Source organism: Morus notabilis, unplaced genomic scaffold (genome assembly GCF_000414095.1).
Source record: "Morus notabilis unplaced genomic scaffold, ASM41409v2 Scaffold15, whole genome shotgun sequence".
NCBI lineage: Eukaryota > Viridiplantae > Streptophyta > Magnoliopsida > Rosales > Moraceae > Morus > Morus notabilis.
The window spans coordinates 698157-703562 of NW_010367234.1; the positions used below are offsets into that span (position 1 = coordinate 698157).

Consider the following 5406-nt stretch of genomic DNA (forward strand, 5'->3'; position numbering starts at 1 on the left):
AAAACATAACATTCAGATCAAACCAACATCTAATTGATATAATGAAACAACCAAATATTCATAAAACAACTCTAACAGAATGGATGGAAACAAACAAAACTGATATCAGTGCTAGAAATCTAACTTATAATGAATTTCCAACTAAATATGTTTGGAATAGTAGGTATAAATATTGGTCTTCTAAACAAACAGGACATACAATAGGCCGATCATATTATATTCATCCAAACTCTGGAGAATTATATTATATAAAATTATTACTAAATCATCGAAAAGGAATAACAAGCTATGAAAATCTTCGAACTATTGATAACATAACACATGAAACATATCAAGCAACATGTTATGCATTAGGTTTATTATGAGATGATAGAGAATGGGAACAATCCATATTAGAAGCATCTTTTTGGTCTACATCGTCACAACTATGACATCTATTTATTATTATATTATTATTTGGCAATGTAAATAACCCACTGAAATTACTTGAAAAAAATTAAAAACTTATGACTGATGATATCTTATACAAAATTAAAAAAAAATTTAACAACCCATATTTTGAAATACTAGAAAATGAATTATATAATTTTATATTACATGAACTAGAAAAATTATTAAATCTAAACTCATCAACTTTAGCTCATTTTAATCTACCAATTCCTACTGGTTCACTAATAAATGATTAAAACAATAAACTTTTAAGAGAAGAACTTAATTATGATATAAATAAATTAAAAATAGAAAATTCTTTATTAGTAGAAAATTTAAACAACGAACAACGAATTATTTACCATAAAATTTTAGAATCTGTTATTGATAAACAAAACAACTTATTTTTTATTTATGGCCATGGAGGGACTGGAAAAACATATTTGTGGAATACAATTATAACAAAAATTAGATCTAATAATGAAATAATTCTTGCTGTTGCATCTTCAGGAATAGCATCATTATTATTACCTAAAGGAAAGGAAGAAACACATTCTAGATTTCGAATACCACTATCAATAGATAAATTTTCAACATGTCATATAAAAAAGGGAACTCAATTAGCACATTTAATTGAAAAGCATCATTAATTTTATGAGATGAAGCACCTATGACTAATAAATATTGTTTTGAAGCATTAGATAAAACACTCCAAGATTTATGAAACAATTTTGACCAACCATTTGGTGGAATGACAGTTATTCTAGGAGGTGATTTTCGACAAATCCTACACATTTTACCTACAGGAACAAAAAAACACATAATAGATGCATGCATAAATAATTCTTATTTATGGCCACACTTTCAGGTTTTAACATTAACAGAAAATATGCGATTAAAACATTTTAATACAACATTAGAAGAAAAAAAGGAGATTGAAAATTTTTCAAAATGGACATTGGACATAGGAAATGGTACTGCTGAAGGAATAAAAGATTGATTTAGAAAATGAAGATATTACATGGATAAAAATACCAGAAAAATACTTTGTTGACTTTGACCTAGATCCAATTGACAAAATGACAACATTAATATACGATAATTTCAACAACAATTTTAATAATATTGAGTACCTAAAACAGCGCGCAATTGAAACACCGAAAAATAAAACTGCTGATGATATAAATAATTATATATTATCCTTAGAACCTAATGAGGTAAAAACTTATTATAGTTATGATACAATACTGCCTTCATCAGAAAACATAGAAGAACTAAATCTCTTATATCCTCAAGAATTTTTACACAATTTAAATTTCAACAGTTTACCACCACATGAACTAAATCTTAAACTCAGAACTCCAATAATGCTTCTAAGAAACCTAAATCAATCTATTGGACTATGCAATGGAACAAGACTTATCATACTTAGTAAACAATTTAAAACCACAATATTCTATCTTTTATGCAGGGTGGAAAATTCACTGTAAGAGCGACCATAGTAAACTTTTCAACATCTCAAGGATGGTTCTATAATTCTTGCCCCAGATGTTATCGACAATTAAAACAGGCAAGAATAGGTTGGTGGTGCGACAATCATGGCCATATAAAGTCAACGCCATCTCCATGGTAATTAAATTTATTACCATACCATTTTTATTTATTATATATCTTTATTTACTTTAACAAAAAATTAATAACCTTAATATATATATATATATGTGTGTGTGTGTGTGTATGTTACAGGTACAGATTAACAATCCAAATTGAAGATCATACTGGAGACATGGAAGTTATCGCTTTGGCAGAACCGCTCAGGCATTAATAAAAAAACCATGTTTTGCACTAACAATTGACGAAGGCTTTACCGATCCATTTATAATACCACCAGCTATCGATCAGATCTGAGGACAATCAAAAATCTTCCAAGTCTTCTTTCAACAACGAGGCACCCAAATGAGCACATTAATTTCCAAAATATTTGAAGACATCCATGTTCCATCATCGCCACCAAAACAGTTAACTACAGGAACAGAAGATCCACAAAGGTAAATAATGTTTTTAAAATATTTTATCAACTATACATAAATAACATTTATATTATATTAATCACAATTTTAAAAATCTTTTCATCTTTCAGCCCACAGGCAATACCATCATCACAGCTATCAATACCAACCACATTTGATCCACACACTCCAACACCAAAAAAACCTGGCACAAGGTAAACCACATTCAACACAACAAATATTATCAATTTATTTAAAAATATATCTACAAATTATTCCATCTTTTCAATCCTGAACCAAGAACAACAAGACAATTTGCAAAACGCCCAAGAACAAGGTAATATAAATATTTTTATAATATTTATTTCATACTATATAATTTAACCATCTTTATTTCTCTTAACACTTATATTTACAACCATTTTTCCCATTTTTATACTTGCAGCTGAAAGAAATGAAATGCTCAGAGACCACAACATCGTTTTTTTTTTATTTTGTACATTCTGTATATATATAAATATTATAAATAATAATACTATATATGTCTGTATAAATATGTTTGTACAAATTTTATATCTATCATATAATACAATATTGTATAATACATGTATATATATATAAATATATTTTAAATACAACTATCATATAATATAATACTGCATTCCGCAGCAATGCGTGGATCTCAGGCTCGTGACCTCTAAATTAACAAATACAAAAGGATTATAGTATATTGTTGTTTTAATTATGAGAAAATAAGCAAAACATCCCTTGTGTTTTTTTCAAAATACAATTTTCACCCCTATAATGCCAAAAACACCCATGTGTTTATAAAAAAAAACAGACCCAAAACATCTCCTAAAGCAACTAAATTTTTAAAAATATCATGTTTATCGTTCTTAATTCGTATTAAATGTTATTCTAGATATGATTTAACTAAAAAATTACATAAAAGATTTTAAAAATGCTCAGATAAATATTCCAATCAAAGAAATACTTCAATTATTTTGAGAGCTTTTCTATTTTTAAAATTGATTTTATTTAACATTCTGATTTATTAATGTTTTAAAATGTATTTAATAAAGATTGGGAATGGTAAACTTGATATTTCAAAAATTTAATTACTTCAGAAGGTATTTTGGATCGGCTTTTATAAATACTGGGGGTATTTTGGGTATTTGTCCTTTTATTATTACGACATACCAAGAGAAAATGTCATTATAATATATATATATATATATATTGCTTTTTAGTATATGCCTAATGATATCAAACGCGCTCATACTATTATTTTAATTTCTATTCTTTTTAATAAATTAAGGATAGCAAGAATTCACAAAATAATAATTGTTTTCCATTTCTTGAAATAAAAAAGCTCATTGAAAAACCAGGTACTACTGCTACATGAAGTAATTAATAGTAAAACATTTCGTTATAAAAATAATTGTTTATTTTTCATAAAAAATAATGCAATTTCATGCATAATTCTTTTCTTTCCTTTTCTTCTTTTGGTGATTTTCTGATTTAATAATAATGGTAATTATCCGCTCAAAAAAAATTATAGTAATTAGAGATAAACACTTAATGACAAGTTTTCCTTCACAAGCTCTCCTTCAAACGGGGGAATGTTGCGCCAGATTTTGGAATACATTCATCAAGTTGCTATATTAAAGTTTCCTTTTGCAAAGTTCATCACCAAGTTAATTTCTTCAATCTAGCAAAACGAAAAAGTATTACCATGTGATAAATAATTCAGAATGGATTAAACAACAAGTCCTTGTGGAAATCACATCGAATATGGTAGATAAAAAAGATAACAAAAGAAGAAAAAATAGAAAATGAACCATAAAAGAGAGAGAGAGAGAGAGAGAGAACGGATCATAAATTGTAGAGCTAGATTAAATTAGACGTACTATCAGGTTTGTTGGAAGTATATATGCAAGAACTGCATGCACCCTTCAGTTCGAACATACACACACCTGTGCATTTGTTTGCTAAATTAAAAATAATAATAATAATAAAAGATTTTGTATGGGTAGCGTGTTAGCTTTAATCCATAAATATGGTTTTAACATCATACCCACAAATTCAGGAATTATCACACTAAATTACAAAAAAATAGACGAGAACAAATACTTGTCTCCATTGGTACAATCTTAATCTTCATCAGAAACCACCACTTGAATACGTTCTTGGGGCTATCGTCTTCCTCAGTCAAATCACCAGTCTTGAATGAGGTGTTCTCTCTAGATAGAAAATAGAGAAAACGGCTGAATGATTTGACGTATTGGAGACCATAGCATAAAGATTCTTTATATATTGTCCCATTAGGCACCCATTAAACCTAATTGTATCAGTATTGATTATCTACCCATTTAGTCCATACCTAATTAAGAATCTAATTGGACTTTTCTACATTGGCCACTTAATTAAATAGCATGACATGATTGATAATTAAATATGTGGCCCACAATTATATTAGGAAATAAAATTTCCTAACGTAGAGTAGCCATATAATTGGGTGAATCAGAAGAATACATTACAGGATTGATATTTCAATATAGAATTTTTATGAACATTTAAATTTTGAAAGGAGTGTTCAACCTAATTTACGCCATAAAATATCGGGCTACCTACTAAGGTGGGACCTTGTCTTTGGCTTAGAAAATACCAGTGTTAACAGAACTTTATATGATAAGCTAAAAGAAACCTAAAGGAATCACTTGTCCACAAAATACATAGAAAAGAAGTCAAATTTCACAAGGCACTGGAAAAATAAAATTAGTAGAGGGAAGTTTGAAAAACTGAAACCTGTGAGGAAACCTGAGCGTAAAAGATCAATATCATGGAAGGCTTACATGATTGACCGTTTTCCTCTAAAAACAAATCTTCCATAAATAAAACTGTCTTGTTAGATATTAACAGATATATCATATAAGTTAGTATGTTTGACCATCAATTTCCAATTTTT

At 28.0% G+C, this 5406-nt stretch overlaps 1 protein-coding gene across 2 annotated transcripts in view; it reads right to left on the reverse strand.

Moving 5' to 3' along the window:
• Positions 1-3939: 3939 nt before the first annotated feature.
• LOC21405640 (protein LOW PSII ACCUMULATION 3, chloroplastic) overlaps positions 3940-5406 on the reverse strand; it is a 5978-nt gene continuing 4511 nt past the window's right edge. The window contains exon 10 of one of the 2 annotated variants that reach the window (XM_024174804.1): positions 3940-4149. The gene's annotated coding sequence lies outside the window, so the exon portion shown is untranslated. Of the gene's footprint in view, positions 4150-4622; positions 4682-5406 lie in introns of those variants that run through there. The other variant, XM_024174802.1, reaches the window with a different exon arrangement.